The 18,109-nt window shown below is 36.3% G+C and overlaps 1 protein-coding gene and 1 pseudogene across 2 annotated transcripts in view; one reads left to right on the top strand and one right to left on the bottom strand.

The window, feature by feature from the left end:
• Window positions 1–18,109, bottom strand: part of AKT3 (AKT serine/threonine kinase 3) — a 212,387-nt gene that overhangs the window by 147,779 nt on the left and 46,499 nt on the right. The window lies entirely within an intron of this gene.
• LOC311584444 (glyceraldehyde-3-phosphate dehydrogenase-like) lies at window positions 11,225–18,105 on the top strand (annotated as a pseudogene). Its single transcript has one exon. The product of its transcript is annotated as a glyceraldehyde-3-phosphate dehydrogenase-like (transcript).

The following is an 18,109-nucleotide window of genomic DNA, read 5'->3' as shown; positions in this document are numbered from 1 at the left end:
CATGGCAATGCCCAAACACTAAGAATCTCCTAACACAAGATTTCTCTTCCTTTTTCATCCTCAACTAGTTCCACTTTCCCTTTTATACAATGCTTCTTCCAAAGCAGGGTCCTGGTGAGCTCTCCTGTTGATTCCTCACAACTCCCTTCTTGCCCATACCACATCCCACACCACCCTCACCTCACCCTGCCCTGCTACCCATCAAAAGGCCAGCTCATTCTTCAGCTTTCAGTTTAGAGACCACTTTCTCTTCCAAGATACACAACACACTAGCTGTCTCTTAAGAAGGTCAGAAACTATGGTACTCTTGCTCGCTACCACAGTCTTGCTTTTATTAAAGTGGGGGGGGGGGAGCATTCTGCAAGTACTCAGGAAATTTGAACAAATCTTTATTTAGTAATCTTAAATATGGCCTCAGCTTCTTTCAGTGTGATGAAAATATGTCCACAGGTTCCAGGAAGATAAGCATTGACAATGAAAATCAATCTGTACTGCCACCTTTTATTTATATGCTCAAATTTTCTATTCAGCTACTATGTATTTACATCCTATGGTTTAACTCTGTTTTAGAGTTAGGAGGCTCCATTTTTCATTCTTCTACATAGTTTTACTACCACTTAACTAAAAATAAACTACATACAAGGTAAATTACCGAAGTACCACAGTACTGAAACTCAGGGTTAAAATGTATATTACAAAATAACATTCTAGACTCCTATTCCTATAAGCCCACAGGCAGAGCAGTGCTCCTCATGAACAGAGAAATTTCCTCAGTGGTTTCTAAGAAATGCTTTTCTTTACTTTCTGTAAGAGTAATCATGTCATTCCAGAATTCTGTCTTGCCTATAATCGCAGCACTCAGGGAGACAGAGGCAGGCAGATCTCAGTGAGTTTGGTCTACAAAGCAAGTCCAGGAAAGCCAAGGCTACACAAAAAACCCTATCTCAAAAACCAAACCAAAACACACACACAAAAACACAAACAAACAAAAACAGAATTCTATGACTTTATTCATTCTATTTCTGGTGAATAAATTTGGGGGAAAATATCTTGATATAAAAAAATCCAATTCAGAGCCTTTTCTTCCTTTTGAAAAGTAGTGAGTTGTAGAATTTGCCGTTCTTCCTTTATGCAAAGGAACAGTTAACTGCAGGAAGCTAAAAATGTTTCTAAATAGTTTTACTGAAACACAAACACACCTTTACATGTTGCCCTTGGCTTATTTTCTTGCACACCAGTCACAGAGATGAGTAGCTGCAAATACATTTTTAAAAAAGCATATTATCTGCAAAGATAATTACCAGCAGAGACCTCTGTGCTCTGTCCTATTATCCTGCTTGAACAGCCTGAAACGTGCTGGACAAAGTCTGCCTAATACTGAAATTCAACAGGTCACTTGGCTCTCACACTAAAACCTCCCATTTAACTGTTATCACAGTACAGCTGATGCCCTTACACATGGTTTCACTTTCCATGCAGTTTCAGTTGCCCGTGGTCAGTAACAGTCTGGCATATCAAATAGAAATAAAGAGCTGATAAATTTTGTTCTGTTCTGATTAGCATGATGAAATCTTGCACCATCTGCTTCTTCTACTCAGGATGTGAATCATCCTTTCGCCCAGTGTGTCCACACTCAGGTACTTGGTAGTTGCCTCAGTTATTAGATATACAGCAATAGTATCATACTGCTTGTGTTCAAGTGGTCCTTCAGTAGCCTAAGGCTCATCATTCTTCTAACAGTCATTTTACCTTGAATTCATCTCATCACAGAGACATCCCATTACCACAACCACACTGATAGACAGTATAACTGGGTATTCTGAGAGCAAGATACCATGCTTACACATCACTGTACGGCACTACAATGGTTTCATTTTAGTTATCACTACCCTTTTAGTATTAATTTCTAAGTTGAACTTTATGGTATATAAGTATGGGCAAACATATAAACTATATAGGATTGTAGACTATCTACTTTTTCAGGCATACATTGCAAAGGGAGGGAAAATGCACTCTGGCCTCCATTTTTTACTCTTCTTATTGTATCTAATTGCCTTTATTCAGAAAATCCATTACTTCATCTATGTAAACCATCTATACATATTTATTTTTAAGTTCTAAGATACAAAATTCAAGGGAAACATTCTCAGTCAAATGCTTGTTCAAGTTATAAAATATATGGAAATATGTTCTTAAAGCAAATGGTAGCTCTTCATCGGGAAAATGTATATCATTAATGTTAACTTCATCAAGTATCTACCTACATGTTCCCAATAGTCAATAAATTACAGCCTAGTTCTTCAGACATTCAGCTCATGTTGGTTCACTGTTTCATGAAAACATAAACCTGTATATTCTGTAGAAATGTTGTCTTTGAAATTGGTATTTATTTTATGCTTCTGTACCTTTCCCTAAAAATAAATAAACCAATATTATGCAAGATGCACTAGATCACCTATTTACAAAAATATTAATTTTGCACCAAAAATTAAGGTATATTCATTTTTCTCATGCTAACATTTTCTAAACTAATTTTTATTAGTGATAATTCTAACATATAACTTATATTTATATATAAAAATGAGACTAAAACTGGGCATGGTGGCATATACCTGTAATTTGAGCATTATGGGGAAACATCTGACCCCAAACCTGGGAACCGAAGATCCACCTACTTCTCTCCTGCCCAGTTACAGGCTCCTAGCTATTCATTAACCAACCAACTTTAATTTGGGGAGCAAGGTTTGAACATCACTTGGTGCTCATCTGGAATGAAACCATATCTTGGGAGCCAGAATTTAGCATTTGACTACAGTGCACCAGACCAACCTCCAACACAGCATTAGTGGGCATGTATCTGTAATTCCAGTTCCTAAGACGCTAAGTAATATTGGGGACAAGGCAATCCTAAACTACATAGGGTGATACTCCCTCAAAACAGCAAAGAAAATCCAAAATGCCTTATTTATAATAATTGTACCCAGAAATCTTGCTCAAACAAAAATATGTCTTTACAGATTTATCAAAAGGATGTTCTTTTGCATATAGCAGGAAGTTTTAAATTTCATTCCTCCCACCTCAACCCTGCAGTGAAGGTGGTAGTGCTTGGCACTGTATCATGAAGCTACACAATATTCCTTGCATTATTTTGTTGACAGTTTCTCAGTTCTAAAAAGAAGTATAGAGCACATCAGCCTTTAAAAAAAATAAGATATAAAAGGCAAGAATGACATGTATTTGCTTATTGTACATGGGTGTTAGCTGTTCTGTCTTCAATAAGCAGGCAGGTCAAGTACAGGCTAAGGGACTCAGAGTAGGATTAGCTCACTCTATGAAGGAGAAATAGAATAGATAGTGACAGATGGATAGGACAGGGACTGGAAGAGAAGATGGGATAGCTAAAACTAAAAGCCATTTCAGAGAGTGTATTGCAACCTAGTATAGTTGAAGATTCCTAAAATATATACAAATATATAAAGGTGATCTAAATGGAATCACCAAATAATGAGGAAGACAGACCCTAACTGGACATCTATTTTCAACAAATGAAGCTACCAATTCTAGTAATAGGCTACACTTAATTGGGTTGTTGGCCAAAGGATCCCAAGGGAAATCGTAAACAACCAAGGCTACTGCCACGGCTATTAGCTGCTCTCTACAAACTAATGGTAAAGTCCTAAAAACTCACATAACATGGAAAAGTCAAGATGGTGCCTACCTATATAGTGGTTGGGAGTAATCCAATATCTGACTGGATTTAAGGCCCATGCCATAAGATAGAACTGATCCTGGCTACTGCTCGGGTGGTTAAGAATCTGCGGGAGATAGGCCAAAGCCCTAGGAGAAAACAAAGAACTACTGTTCATAAAGACACTTAACAACTTTGTTTGGGTTTTTTGTTTGTTTCCTTTTTGCGGATTTTTAAAAATTTGGTTTGGTTTTTGTTTTGGGGGTGTGGGGGGTTGTCTGGTTCTTCGAGACCAGGTATTCTCTGTGTAGCCTTGTTGTCCTGGACTCACTCTGTAGACCAGGCTGGCCTCGAATGTATTGCTCAGCCCTCATCAATGAGCTTTCTCCTATAGCAGATGGAAATAAATCAGAAACCCATAGTTGGAGAGTGTACAGAGAATGCGATACCTTGGAAAACTCCTAAATGGGATGTCTCCATCAAATCCCTTCCCTCAGGGAACTATGCTAAAAAGGAGACAAAAAATTTGTAAAGAGCCAGAGGGGATGAAAGACACCAAAGAAACAAAGTCTTCTCAACACAGCAGCATCAACGTACATAACTCAAAGAGATTGTGGCAACATGCACAAGGCCTGCACAGGTCTGGGCGTGATGGGATCCCAGCACTGAGAATGGAAGTGGACAAAAGCCCATTCTATCTCCAATTAGTAACCACACATAAAAAATTGAGTTTTCTCTAATGGAGTCTCAATGGGCATACAAACCACCCTTCAAGCCTGCTCCATACTCAGCAGTAGATAACCAACATGAAAAAAACTCATAGGTTTTTGGTCACATAATGGTATAGGCATTTTTTTTTTCCTTTTCTTACCCTAAAGGTCTTTTGGGATGATATATGGTTGCCAATTTTGTGTTTTTAAGGGATTTCTAGGTATGCCTATACATGTTTCTCTACATGTATACGTGTTTCTTGTGCTTTTCCATTGCCTTTGTTTTTCTGTTCATTTGTTTTATCCTATTAAGGTTTGTTTATTTTTATTCTTTTTTTTTTCCTCTCTAGCTTTTTTAGATATTTGCTTTCTACTAAGAGAAAAAAAAAGTGAGGATGTGGGTGGACCGGAAGGTTAGGGAGGATCTGGGAGGAGTTAGTTAGGAGAAGGGAAACTGTAACAGAATGTACTGTATAATTAAAAATAAATCTATTTTCAATAAAAACACAGAAAATAAGATGTGACACTAACTATGTTAATTTTAACACAATGCTGCTTACCAGAACATGTATAAATTTTAGTGACTTTCTCATTTTAAAAAGCAAACCAAGCAAAACAACAGGTTAAGGGTCATAAAAGTAGCTGGTAATAAGTAATATTAGTACCTCAACTCTCCAGAATCAGAATTTACAGTTCTTTTTTAGACCATCCTTTTGCACACTTAAACTTTGACTCTAAGAATGAAAGTTTTACCAAAAATATGTACCATACTTTGTTTTTCATGCTAAATTCAATCAAATCAAGAAATGATTATTATATTAAGTAAGCATCTGTAGCACCAATTAATGTATTATATCTTATTTAGCTAATAAATCAAAGTGTATTCCATATTTACACTTTAAAAGACATATTTACCTTGGGTAATATTTTTCATCTAAGTAAGACTAAACCAAGCTTATATTTGACTTAAAAGAGAACTAGTTAAAGTTAAGATAAAACCTTGTCAACGAGTTTGATGATAAGTTACTAGGTCATTAATTGCCATTATCTGTGTTAGACATCTTCTTACTTTTATTCACAGAGACCATAATATAAGAGATGGGAAATGTCCAGGTTTGAAGAACAAGGTCACAGGCAGAAGTGTGAACTGAAGCCCTGGCTTGGGTCTATTTTAAACTAGCATACCCTACATACAGATCAAGTACCATACCATTTCTGTATATTTAATTCTTTGACAGTTAATAGTTTGATTTGCTTTTGTAAAAAATGAGAAGTTTATCAGAATAGTGAAAGGGGTGGTCTTCTCTTTGACTATGTCCAGTAAATGTTGTGAATATGTTTAATGTTACAGTGAAATGAATCAAAACAACAGAAGACAAAGAATGCATCTGAAATCTGGCCCTGTGTTTTGCCTCTGGAGAACTCTTTGTCATGAAGAGCATGAACATGAGGTGGGGTGGCCCAGTACAGGGAAGGAACAACTGTGAGCTGCCATGCTGAATTTAACAACAATCATCACAAGGGGCTCTGGGAGTTCAGCAGCTGCAAAGTTTTTGTGTTAGGCCCTGACTCCATTGGGAGGATAAGAGGCCCTAAATAATGATGTCAAATGGTGTTTATACATGCCCAGGAAGCCATTTTAAGCAAACAACAACAACAACAATCTAGATGTGTCCCTAATGGAGGATAAGACCTTTGGAGATAAGAGACAGAGGACATAGACAATCAATATTATCTATCTTTTGGTTCCTGGAACACAAAGGACATATATTGCAAAAAGAAAAATATAATAGTTTAACTGTAAAATTCCAAAGAAATAAAACAAACACTTTTTCCTTGTAAAACGAAATGTAAAACAAAAAAGGTCATTTTAAAAGTTACATGATAAAGTGAATGTGAGGATAAAAAGGGAAATTAGAATATTTTCAAAGTAATTCCTTAATTTAAAAAGCACTTTCACCAAGGCCAGTCTGGTCTGAAGAAGGAGTTCTAGAGCAGCCATGGCTATACAGAGAAACCAAACATTTTAAAAAGTATTCTAAATAAGGAGCATTTTCACATAATAACTAATAGTGAGTACTGTTATATGAAATGCTTTTTAAAAATCAGAATAATGACACTTCAACACAATTTTTCAAAAGCAGAATTGACGTACACATTAAGCTTCATTTCTGTTGCTTTAGCATTTTATCCTATCAAAGCTCAGTATATTGAACAAGTTCACAATCTGTCCAAAAGGCAAAATAATCCCCACCAACTCAGGGAAAATGAAGAGATTAGAGGAGGATTTCTTCATAAAACACAGTATGTATTTATTAAATGCAAACTAAACTACTATCTATAATTTTGTCCTAAAACACAATTACAAGTAAGTTCCTAATCAGTAAATATTCTAAACAATTTTATGTCAAATATCAAGGGTATCTTCAGCCTAATTCCAGTTTAGCTACTGTAAATAAGGTATGGTTTTCTTTCCCTGTGTCATGACAATCTCTGCAACAGATTCTGTATTTGGTGCAAAAGGTTTTCCTGATTAACATACATTTTTATGTAAATTAGACAATCAAGTACCTTTCCAGATGAAAGAGTATTATAGACTTAGGAGGCACCAAGAAGTCCAAACGTACTAAAATTTAAAGGAGATAGTGTAAGATGGCTTACTTCAACAAGGATTAGTGTTTTTGCCAACATGCCTAAAAATTACTTAATATAATAATAGATCACAAGTAAGACATCAATGAAAAGAGAACTTTAAGGAAACAATGGAATATATCATTAGGCAAATCACAGGCAAACTCTGGGACATTATATTTCCTACCATATGATCTGCAACTCAGCAATTCTAATAGTGTAATTTCACAACTACTCTCTATTAAAGAGATAAATTTAATGAATAGAAAGGAACACAAATATGTTTTAAAAGGTACACAATGCGCCTAGACACTGTCTATATGGGAGTAAGGGAATATATAAAGATTTGTTTTGCATACTTTTATGTTTTTAAGATAATCATATTGCAAAGCTTTCCAGAGAATTCAGAGACCTTGAAAGAAACAGGTAAAAAAAAGTTGTGGATAGGCAAAAAATAGTACATTCTTCCTAAATATGACTCCTTTAGTTATTACTGTTTTATTCTACCAGAAAATTGCAAGAAGTAAACTTTACATTCACAGGTTAGTATCAACATACATAATCTTCACTACTTAAAAATAAACAGTTTTGTTAGTACCAATAAACAGCTGTTAGTCCAATGTAAAACCATAACCAACCAATTCAGCAGACAAATAACTAAAACAATATTGAGAGAAAATATCTTTATAAATTTTACGCATAATTTCAGAAAAAATACACTTTTTCAAGTGCACAGGCCTCCCAAAAAATACTATTTATTGTGATTAACACAGTAAAACAAAAAAAAAGGAGCAACATAAAAAGCAGCATTTAGTCATCCAAAATATCCAGCCGTATTGGTTTGTTCTGTCCTAAAGAAGCTGTCCTCTCTAAAGTAGCTGTGTAACTACAACATGAGAAACTGACTCAAGCGGGCCCTTGCAGACCACCAAGGTGTACCTGGACATACTGTACTTGCTGTCTGAGTTTCAACACCCTGCATCTTAAGTCAAAGCTACACTTACCATACAAGTCAGAGTGACATCTAGTGGCAAGTTGGCAGTCAGTACTGCATTACTTGCAGACAGAAATGAACTGCAGAAAAAAATAAATAAATAAATAATAAATGTAAAATAAAAATAAAAGAAATGAACTGCAGATACAAATAGTACCCAGCACAATACTGTTCAGCATATATTCTATTTACATATTTCAAGATAAGATTCCTATTTCATCATGTATTCTGAACCTCTACTGCATTCCTCATCACTAGTGCTACTTTCTCCCTGTTTTCTTCAATCCTTAAGTTCTCCGTTTATCTAATTCTGTACAGACTCTAGAATCAACCCATATTTTCTCATTTACCTTTTCTTTCAATGTATACATTTTATCATTCTCTACCCTATTTCATAAGCTATTTCTTTTTATTTCTTCTGATGGTTAACTATACAAAGTCATGAAAACTAAGCCAAATTGGTCGACTGTAATTCATGTAATTCTGGGAAATTGTTTATCATTTCAGTTGACTTAACTATATGATTATTACCCCAAGTATCATGTCATGCCATCTTTAACCTATTCAAAAGTATTCTCCCCCATACTCCAACCTCCTCACCTATTAGAAAACAATGATCAACTAAATGTCAAGGTTTAAGGTCTTGGCTCACTGTCTGGAAGTCTACTCAGAATACATTTCTTTTCCCTATGTCACAAGCACAAGACTGACTGTTTCTAGGGCTAGGTCCCTTTCAGGTATCCCATTTTGGGTTCTTTCTCCATTATTTACTAATGTCTTTGATCTGTTTCTCTTGAATCTATCTACAGGCACATTTTCTCTGCATTTAGATGCCTCCTCTACAATCTAAACCTGTTACCACCTCAAAAAATTGTTCTCTGAACTACTACAATCTACTTTCTTTCCTTTTACCAATAAACAACTCAAAAGAATATTCTACGGTTTTTCTGTTTCACTAATATTCCTACTTTCTTGAGGCCCTGGCAATTTGCTTTTTATCATTACAATGTTATTGACATTAACTGCTTAGAAATGATCAATGGGTGTATCACTGGTGTTCTCTTTACATTCTTCTCCAATTGTGACGATGTCTCTTTTCCCTGGCTTCGAAAGAGCACAGGAATCCTTTTGCTCTTTCTAGCCTCTTTCAAACTCCTCTGCCTTCTCCTTACAAAGCCTGAATCAAATACAGTAGCCATTATTTAGCATCCATAAATACTTTAGTAAACAATAGAGGTGCAAATCTTCTCTGTGATGAAAGTAGCTCATTTTGTAAGTGACAATTAATCTCCCTATACATTTAGCCCAAATCTATAGTCTGCAAACTTATTGTTAGTCCTCCCACTCTCCTACACACACCTAGTATTTTAGATGCAAAGTAAGCTTAGTGTCTCTGTCTTCCAAATCTGGCTAATTCCTCAAAGTTCTCTGACTTTGAACAATCTGCTCCTCACACAGTAGAGTGAGTGCTGGGAGAGAGTCAAGGACAGGGAAAGAGCTCAAATGTGACAACACTGCTTTAGGGGTTCCCAGAGGCTATGCAGCCTCCAGACTTCAGCTCTAGTATAATACGTTCACTTTAATTAGCCAACCTACAATTCACCCAAACGAACCTTTACTAGCTCCAGGGAAAAAAACAGAGATCTAGCTAGCCAATCACAGCCGAGCTGACTGGTGCTATACATTGTTCTGAAAAAACTTATTAGACTGTATTTCTTAATTGATTTAACATGACTGAAAATACATTTTACCTTAGCTACAATAACAGTAGTCACTGTGGCTGAGACAACGTTATTAACAGGTCTAAAAAGTATAAAAACCTGTATACATCTAAAAATCAAGCATTTATGCATCTGAAATGAATACCTATTAAAGTGATAACGGGACAGCACAATGGGTCATTTATAATAACCATTAACACTGCTCTCTAAACAGCTTTGACACTGAAATGAACATTCTTTGTATTTGATGACACCAATTCAGACATTTTGTGATCAATACTATAGATGTTGGGAAATTTTATACTATCCACATTTATTAGCTCAATTTCACACAGTGATAGAGCTGTTAAATTAATCCCTGAACAATTAAATTTTAAGAATTAATCACTTGGCAAATTTTCTAAATACTATTTCAATTAACACAAGTCTTAGATTCTGCATTTTCAGCTTTTACTTCTCCAAACTCAAGAAAACTGTACCTCTTTAAATAACAAAATCACTCTGTAGGTTTGTAAATGGTCTATGTTCCTTTAGCTCCCTAGCAGCTTCCGGGTAGGCTGAAAGCTTTGGTCCACAGAAATATTCTCTGATAGTTGTGAAACTTGAAGGTAATGTCATAACTTTCCCTAAACTCAGTGAACAGCTCTGATCAGGGTTGGCTAACATAGCCTACATGCAGGCCTAACGAGCAAGGGGAAGTAAATGATGACACTTGGAACATTCTTCCTATTTCCCCAATAGACCCTTCCTTTATAATTCCTTTTTAAAATTATTTTTTACTTATACCAGTTTCAAGTTCCTCTCTCTCATGCCATTTTGGTCAGCCTTAATTTGCCCATTTTCACGCGTTTCAAGACTTCCTTCTCTCCCGCTACCACACTTTGAGCTCAGCAGGCAAGAAGAACAGAAACTGCTTTAAAGAAATGGGTGAAAAGATGTGTACTTTTCAATAAATAGCAAAAATAAAATATCTTACCTAAATTGAATAAATTTAAAAAACATTAATATAAAATGAAGTAAAAAAATACAAATCAAAGTATTTAACTGGAAGGAGCTTCTACAAATGCAGGCCTAAACACAGTAACTCTTCCCTTCTGTGTAATTCCTTTCCTTCCATTTTCCTGAACATACTGGTTCTCAAAATACTCTGGTATTATCAGAAATCTCACACACACACAAGATATTCACTTGTACCTCTCAATAATCCTAAAAAACCTGTGTTTCTAAGAAACATAAACACATGGTTCAGCTTGAAAAAGAGTGTGACTGTGTGTTATGTGTATTTGAGAGGTTTTTTAAATTTATTAACTATTTTTTATTTTTAATAATACATTTGTATTATTATACATATATACAATAAACTACCTACAACAAGAAACCATGTCACAATAGGAATTATATAAATGTTACATTCTTAGTGTTTGGCTATTTGTATTTGGCAGCCTTGAAGAAAATATCTTTCCTTTCTGGTGCATCTAAAATTCTGAATATAAATCAGTATCTATCATATCTTATCATTATCAACTTAAAACATCTTTCTAGACCTAAAAGCATCTTAACCCCTAAACAACTAAGCTTAATAGTAAAACTAAACTATCTGGTCTTCAACCCCATCAGAGACTTGAGAAGGAATAAAATTAATTACCTAAGTGTACAGGGGGTGCAGGTTAGCAGCTTTCCATATGAGAGGATGACAGACAATTTGCTATCTGAGCAGTCACCCCAAACTCTCTAGAACATTAGAACATCATCTTCAGCCTTCTGGCCCAGTGTGTCTTACAGACATATTTGTGAGACAGGAACTATTAAGGACTTGCTTACCCTGTCTTGGCAGAGTTATAATAAGCTAAAACAAAAAAGCTCATCCCATTGCTCCAACAGAAAGAAAGAAACACCAAGAGAAGGCACTAGAATGAGACATCTACTCAGGAGTCCCATAAAGACACTAAACTGAAAGCCGTGTGTGTGTGTGTGTGCGCGCGCGCGCGCATATGTATACGTGTGTTATGAACTTGGTTCCATGTTACACCCTATACTTGCTGTTTCAGTCTCTGTGAGCTCCTATGAGCACTGCTCAGCTGACTTAGAAGGACTTCTTCTCCTGCTGTCCTCCATCTCCACTGGCCCTTACGCTCTTTCCCTGCGCTCTGAGAGGAAAGATTTGATGAAGACATCCCATTAAAAGTAGTGTGTTTGGTAGTGGCTCTTTTGTACAGCAATGCTGAAAGTAGCAAGATCAAACAGAAATAAATGTTTCTTCTAGAGCACGTATATTTTCCAACATGCAATGTGACTCCTCAAGAATCCACAGTAATTCTCTGTTGTCTACTCCAGAAGCTCTGACTCGACAGGCAGAGGTTTAAGTAGCTGAATGTGCTACCAGAACAGGACTGTCCAAACACTACAGAGAACCTCTAAAACTAAGATGAAGATGCCACTGAAGTCCTTTAGCAAAGTAAGATGGAGAAATAACAATGAGTCTTCTTGTTTCAAAAACAACACAGTTCAGAACTTATTTTACAATTTGTCTGGATCTACTGTCTATGTACTTATATGTTGTTCTTGTTCCTTCAGTAAACAGTTGAAGTACAGAAACACACTGTTTAAATCCTTTTGTAGGAACTGTCTTATTTCTGACTGTTGTCCAAGGGTACCTATCAATACTGAACTCTCAAACTATTAAGAAGGTGCTAGACTGCATAGTGTACTATAATCTGCATGTCCTTAAAGTAAGTAAACAAAATCACTGCTTCAGAAGACTGTACATTGACAGAAGAGAAATAAGGAGCATGCTAAAAAGAACACAGAGAAAAAGTGTGACTTATAAAGCTTGAAGAGAAAACTGACATTTCTGGCTACAGGGTAATTAAGGAAGCCTCTGTAAGGAGGTAACTTTAAGAAATACTAAGATAACTAATAATTACAGTTAATAAAGTAAAAAACTTTCCTAACACAAGAGAAGCAGAGAACAGAGAAAGTAATGAGGAAATCAAGCTAGACAGACAATAAGGGACAGGAGATACCAGAAAGAATAGGCTTTCTTTGTGAGATGACAAAACTATAGGGGGCTCTTAGCCAGAGCAGACATACCATTTATGCCTTAATAGGATCACTGTGGACATAGCCTATAGAACAGAATAAAGGTGGCAAAGACAGATGTGATTACAAAAAAAAAATCAAATTTAATTTCTCTATAATATCCAGTCTTTTATTACAAAGTCCAACAAACTACTACTGAGTATAGCTCAGTAATAGAGCATATATCATGATGAGGTTCTAATGCAGTGGTCCTCAGCTGTCCTAATGCTGCAACCCTTTCGGACAGTTTCCTCGTGTTACAGTGACCCTCAACCGTAAGATTATCTTCATTGCTATTTTACAACTGTAATTTTGCTGCTGTTGTAAATAGTAATGTAAATATTTTTTGTAGACAGAGGTTTGCCAAAGGGATTGTGACCAACAGGTTGAGAGACTCTTCCCTTAAGTTCTATCTCTAGCAACACAAAACAAACAAAACAAAAAACGGAAGAGAAACTATGAAAGTATATGTATGGGACAGGAGATAGTGTGGTCATTAAGAGCCATTCTGCTCTTGCAGAGGACCCAAGTTCAGTTCCCAGTACCTATATCAGGAAGCTCACAATTCAGGATCCAAAGTCTGTGGCCTCTGTAGGCACTTGAACTCATGTGTACAAACATACATAAAATAATTATTTTAAAATTTTTTCTTTAAAAAGCAAGCATATATTCCATCATACCTTCCCAGAATAATATAATGGTTATGGCTGGGGGAAAAAGGGAGTGAGGACAAAAACACACTCAATGTCTTGTTCCAACATTCAGGTCCTATTTTTGTATTTAAAACAAAAAGAATCAATGAGGACTGGAGAGATGACTACTCTTTCAAAGGACTCAGGTTCAATTCCCAGCGCCCACATGGTATTTCACAGCTGTCTGTAACTCCAGTTCAGGGGACCCAACACTCTCATAGAGACATACATGTAATGCAGGTAAAACACCAATGCACATAAAATAAAATAAATATTTTTTAAATCAAGCCTGTTTCTCAAATTACTAAAGGAATCAAAAGACTACATCTTAGTGTAAGTCTTAAGGAATATACCTAAATAACAAGTTATCAATCTTATACAACTACAGAAAATACCTCAAATAATGAAAAACAAACAACAGAGAGGCAAAAGTATTAGAGTAAGATGAAAAGAAATGTAGCTCTACTTTTGAATACTTCAGTAGGCTGCTCAGAGGCACTGTCCATTAGCAACAACCTAAAATGCTAGATAAAAGGATTCTGATAAACCAATTCCCACACAAAGTAACAAATTATTTTATTGGTCCTCATTAAAATTAGATTTTGCAGCATAAATTCACACCATTTAAGTTAGCCAAGAAATCAGTCCTTGAGCTTGGATTTTAGTACTTCTAGGAAGAGAGGGAGCAAGCATGCATGAGTGCATGCATGTGTGTGTGCATGTGTGTGTGAGCGCATGTGTGTGTCTCCCCATGTGTCCATGTACAAAAGGAAGGGCTGGAGGACAAGCTTGGAAATGGTTCTAAGGAAGACTATCCATCTTACTCAAGGAAGGGTCATAAATTAGACAAGATCCAGAGATGTTCCCGTGTCTGCTTATCCAACCCCCTCAGCTCCTGTTTCCAGAATTTTAATGCCTGGCACTGACAGATATAAAATCAAGCCTCTTTCCATGTGGGGAGGTAAGGGGTAGGTAACTTTACTCCCATCATTTTCTATTATGATGTCTAGCACAGATCCAATCTTTCCAGGATTCTGGATTTACAAAGTCACCTACTCATTAAAAATTCTTACAATTCAAAATTTAGTAATTCTTTAGCTATTCTGATAGTTATGTTATATATAGATGAGCAAATTATCTAAATATCTAATGTTTTGTGTTCCCAGATGTGGGTGAACAAGGTATCACCCTGTTTTGTTGCTTTCACTCACTCACTATAAACAACATCTTTATGAAGCATAGTTAATGCCACACTCTTCACAATTTTTGCTTTCTCTCAATGACTTTCCACATATGAGTTTAAGTACTAATAGTGTTTCTCTGTGCAAGATAGCTGTTATGAAACACCTGCTGTTTAAAAAAGCTTCATGACTTACTGGTGGACCTAAATTCAATGTTGTGAAAATAATACTTACTAAATCAGGAGTTATTACAGAAGCTCAACCAATGACCTGCATGGGCTGGACCTAGGCCCCCTAAAAGATTAGCTGATGGACAGCTCAGGCTTCATTGGGTCCCCTGGGTTGGGGGAGCGCTCTCTGACATGAACTTTCTTGCCAGATTACTTCCCTCTGGTGGGAATGCCTTGCCAGGCCACAGGGGAAAAGAGCATGCTCCGTCCAGATATGACTTGATGAGCTGGGGTGGATGGAAAGCAGGGGCAGAGGGGGAGAGAAAGGAGAGTGGGACTGGGAGGTGAGGATGGATGGGGCTACAACCAGGATGTAAAGTAAATAAATAAAAATAAGGAGTCTTTAGACAGAAACAACCATGAAACAATGTTATATATGATCAGCTGACAAAATCGCAAGCAGAAATTTGAAGGAACCTGTCCCTGAAATTCCTTCCACAAGCAATGATTCAGTATACATGGGGAGTTTTTATAACATTGCTACCATGAATAACAAGAATCAGCAGCATTTAAAATTGGTACCTTAGTATAGAGAGTTTTGGGTGACTAGTCAGGTAGCCAACTGTCTCTGTCATCTTCTCATTTGGAAAGCTACTAACCTGCACTTGCAGCATACTCAGGTAAATCAAGTTTATGCCTTCTCAAGTCTCTTAAGGAGTTGAAGACCAGGTAGCTTAGTTTTATAATGAAGTTTAGTTGTTTAGGGGTTAAGATAAGATGTTCTTAGGTCTAGATAGATGTTTTAAGTTGATAATGACAAGATGTGATAGAGATTGATTTACATTCAGAATTTTAGATGCCCAAGATAGGAAGGCTGTCAAATACAAATAGCCAAACCACTAAGAATGTAACATTTACATAATTCCTGATTGTGTCATGGTTCTTCTTGCTATATGTAGTTTATTGTATACGTGTGTAATAATACAAATTTATATATAAAAAATTGTTTTAAAGAAAAAAGAAAAAAAATGGTAACTTAGGAGCCAACATGCCAGAAGCAAGATAAAGCAAAAATAACAAACTATTTGTTTTAAAAAGGCATCTTTAGGGATTTCAGAGGGTCAAAGTAACCTAACAGAGTGTTTAAGTTAAGAATATGTGTGTGTGTGTGTGTGTGTGTGTGTGTGTGTGTGTGTGTGTGTGTGTGTGTGTACTAAAAAAGATGAAGGCCAAACTTTTCATCAGTGCAACAGAAAACTGTAAACTACTTGAGGACCAACAATATCAGCTCAGCTGGTAGAGGCGCTCTGGTGCAGGGTTGAAGACCTGAGCTTGATCCTTAGACCCACAAGGTGGCAGGAGAGAACAGATCCTCTTACTAACCAAAAATTGTCCTCTGAATTTCTCATATACATTGTGTTTCCCAAAACATACAAATAAATTAAATAAATGAGATATATGAAACAGAAAAGGGCATTTGATAACTCAAAAAGGGATTAAAAGAATTGATAAAAAAAAATCTAGTATCACATCAGACAACAACGAAAAGAAAAACTGTTTTCTACAGAATCACCAAAAGACACTTTCTTAAGAAAAAGATGGACAATATTAGGTCATAAGATTTAAAGTATATACGCAAAAGACATTTCCAATTTTTTAATTGCCATTATACAAGATCAGAAAGAACACATATAAGAAGAATTATTAGAAGAGTTAGTGGCTAAGAATTTCTTGCATTGATAAAAGGTATCTATGCATATCACTAATCACATATTGAGCCAGGATGAAATGAAAAGAGAAAGAAATGGGGAAAAGGGAAAAAACAAAACACAAACACAAAAACAAAACAAAACACACATATATACTATTTCAAGATTTTAAAAAAAGCAAAGATCTTAAAGAAGATTCCCAAATACAGGACTTCCTTAACAGCTAACACGCATCTTAGGAGTTACAATGGAAACTCAAATACAAAGAAATTACATAAAGCCTGACATAGTACACTCTACTTAAAAATAGTAATAAACTTCAAATATACATGCTAAATAAATAACTTCATACAAATCTGATATTACTGAATGACTAACAGTAGTAATAATAAACAATACATACATACACCATTATTCAATTCTAAAAGGGAACTTCTGACATAAACACTACAGCTTGGGTGAACCTTGAAAACACAGACAAAAAAGGAAAAAAATTGTCTATGAGCCTACTTAACCATTTAAATATAACTTCATGCAAAGCACATAACTCTGCATAATACACAATTAAAAATAAAGAGGTATCAGTAAGCTTTAAGACATTAAAATTTCTTAGGAAAACAATATATATTTAAAGAAATACATTATGAGGGTATTTTAAGGAAGTAGTAAGTATTCTTTTGTTAAAGCAAAAGTCAAATGAATTTTAATTTTTTTTATCCTGGAGTCTTCTCTTGTTGACTCCACTAATACCTTTAATATAAATCTCAAAGCCTTTCCTTCAGAAATTAGGACTAGGCTTTCTGCTCCTCCCTGTTCCAGAGAAAACCACATGCATCTTATCATGCAGTGCCAGCCTTGACCCTTGACATTATGGTGAAGGTCGGAGTAAACGATTTGGCCCTACTGGGCACCTGGTTACCAGGGCTTGCTTCTCATCTGGCAAAGTGAAGATTGTTGCCATCAATGACCCCTTCATTGATCTCTACTTCATGATCTACATGTTCCAGTATGACTCTACCCATGGCAAGTTCAACGCCAGTCAAGGCTGAGAACAGGACACTTGTCATGAGTGGAAAGCCCATCACCATCTTCCAGGAGCGAGATCCCACTAACGTCAAATGGGATCCAAGTATGCTGGTGCCAAGTATATTGTGGAGTCTACTGGTGTCATCATCACCATGGAGAAGGCTACTAGGACTTACTTGAAGGTGGAGCCACAAGTGTTACCATCTCTGCCCTCTCTGCCAATGGTCCCATGTTTGTGGTGGGTGTGAACCACAGGAAGTACAGCAACTCAACCAAAACTGTCAGCAATGCTCCCTGTACCACCAACTGCTTAGCCCCAGCCAAGGTCATCCCTGACAGCTCTGGCGTTTTAGAAGGACACATGACCACCGTCCATGCCATCACTGCTACCCAGAAGCTTAGCCCCAGCCAAGGTCATCCCTGACAGCTCTGGCGTTTTAGAAGGACACATGACGACCGTCCATGCCATCACTGCTACCCAGAAGCTTAGCCCCCAGCCAAGGTCATCC

Source organism: Acomys minous (genome assembly GCF_964271855.1).
Source record: "Acomys minous genome assembly, chromosome: 1".
Classification (NCBI taxonomy): Eukaryota; Metazoa; Chordata; class Mammalia; order Rodentia; family Muridae; genus Acomys; species Acomys minous.
This window is presented reverse-complemented; position numbering and strand designations above follow the sequence as displayed.